This window comes from Physella acuta, unplaced genomic scaffold (genome assembly GCF_028476545.2).
Source record: "Physella acuta isolate Inbredline_101_S28 unplaced genomic scaffold, ASM2847654v3 ptg001919l, whole genome shotgun sequence".
NCBI lineage: Eukaryota > Metazoa > Mollusca > Gastropoda > Physidae > Physella > Physella acuta.
Window position 1 is genome coordinate 282,772 of NW_026733424.1, and position 2,862 is coordinate 285,633.

The window sequence follows — 2,862 nt, forward strand, 5'->3', positions numbered from 1 at the left end:
TTTGGCTAGGAAATAATTAAACATAACATCTAAGATAAAAACGATACGGCAAATACACTAGGAATAAAGGTAAAGTAAACATTAGATGTGGAAAATAAGACATAATAAGATTTGGGAGATACAAACATAACACCAGGCACAAGTTGCGTCTGAGGTGTGTTTCGCGCAGGATTCTATTAAACGTGTGTGTAACAATTTAAGCAAATATGTGATTAACAATATACAAATGATGTGTTTAACACCGTTATATCGAAGCCGTGATTAACAAAGCTATCAAAGAAGTGTTTAGAAAAGTTCCATCAAATGTATGTGTAACGAGATTGAATAAACAGTGTTTACGATACGATAGCATACTAGCTCCTAAAGGCATTCCTAAACCGTTCGATTTAAGTATTTGGAGTTTTAATTAAGTCGAAGAGGTACATAAATTAATGTGCAACGAAATTGCGTAGGAACAAAAATAAAATATATAGGCATATTTATAGGCATACATATAGGCATATATATATATATATATATATATATATATATATATATATATATATATATATATATATATATATATATATATATATATATATATATATGTATATGTATATATATATACTAGCTGCATCCCGTGCTCCGCCACGGTAAATCTTTTTTAAATGTACCAACTTTGGAACAGAACAAAACAAACAAAAACATAACACAAACACAAACAAAACACAACCACAACACAACACAACCACAACACAACACAACAAAACAAACAAAAACATAACACAAACACAAACAAAACACAATCACAACACAACACAACCACAACCACAACCACAACCACAACACAACCACAACCACAACGACAACACAACCACAACATAACCACAACACATCACAACCACAAACACAACCACAACACAACCACAACACAACCACAACATAACCACAACACAACACAACCACAACACAACCACAACACAACACAACCACAACACAACCACAATACAACCACAACACAACACAACCACAACACAACCACAACACAACCACAACCACAACACAACCACAACACAACCACAACACAACACAACCACAACACAACCACAACAATAGAATCACCAACGAACAACACGCTTTTCTTATGCATCCGCGCCCAGAGAGAGCCTTTCCAGCATTCTCTATACTATAATTCTAAATTTTCACCATCTGTTAACACCGAAAAACAAAAACAAAAAAATAGTGATTTTGAGAGATCATAGTCTAATTAGAAAATAATGTAAATAATCTTAACATTTTTTCTATTTTACTTAACATATAATAATCAATGTGGAAGTAATAAAAAAATTAACTTAATTTATTGAGAGTGAGTTGAATATTTAAAAAAAAAACATTTTCCCATACGTCCGCGCTCAGAGAGAGCCTTTCCATTATTCTCAAAAAGTCTAATTTCACCATCTGTTTTCATAACACCGAAAAACAAAAGCAAAAAGATAGTGATTTTAGAGAAATCATAGACTAATTAGAAAAAAAAAATAAATAATATAAATAATCTTAACATTTTTCTCTTTTAATTATGAACATTAACATATACTAATCAATGCGGTAGTAATACAAAAAAGATTAACTTAAATTATTGTTGAGATAAATATATTTTCAAATTACCTCCCTTGAAAAAAATTACCACAAAAAAAAGTTGAATTAATTAGTTTTTTCGACCTACTTTTATGGAAATGTATCCATTTTTTCTAGGAATATAAACTAAAATGATATTTGACATTGATCTTTTTAATATGTTTTAGCAATGTGCAAATATTTAATATTTTCATAACGTTATGCAAAAAAGTAAACACAGTGTCATTTATAAAATAGCTCTATGCCGCTATATAAACAAACCCTACTCTAACACTTATAATAAGACACTGCGGTGCACTGAAAAGCACAGCATGGTGCGTAGTTTACTTTTATAGTCCCAAAATCTATAGCGATGACGGACGGACGGACGGACGGAAGGAAGGAAGGACAAGCACAGCCCGCTTATATTATAGATATATATATATATATATATATATATATATATATATATATATATATATATATATATATATATATATATATATATATATAAAGAGAGAGAGGCCGCTTATACGTCATTGTCTTAAAGCTACCAGGAAGTAAATTGTTTCATTTACCTAACAAAACATGCTTTATGTGTGTGTGCCCCACATTTCTAATGAATCACACAACACTGTGGTAGACATACTGGCTGTCACACGTTTTTATACCACCCTCCCTAGGTATTTACTTGACAACAGCGTACAGATTGTGCAGCTTCGTTTTTTGTGTGGATTTATTTAGGTGAGGATGCTTTTAAACATATTAGCAAGTGGTGTAGGTTTTATTTACCAAGACGAATATGGAATATAACTTTGTTATAAATTGTTATCGTGTATGAGACATTTTATAATTTAGTACAGTTGTAGAGTAGTGAGTACTTTGTGTGCAGCAGGTACGTCATATCAGGTTTCCTGTGGTGTATATGATGTGGGACGTTAGTTTAAGTGATGTACGATGTTTTAAGGATGATTTTTTTATGTAAGTTAATAAAAGGAGGGTAGTACGTAATGTTTATGATTGTCTGAATCCACTTTAATGAAAATATATTATTGTCTGAATCTATAGCTATTTTAAAAGGAAAGCCAATGCGTGTTTGAGTCATTTCCTATCCGATAAAACTCGTGATTTTTTAAGAAAAGAAAGGAGTGCTGTCTGAAGAAACCAGAGTAGTCTGATGAAAGAAGTGTTGTCTTAAGATTTCCCTCCAATATATAACAACAGCCAACCAATGTTTTATACAGGGAACCTGTAATGTTCCAGTATTTC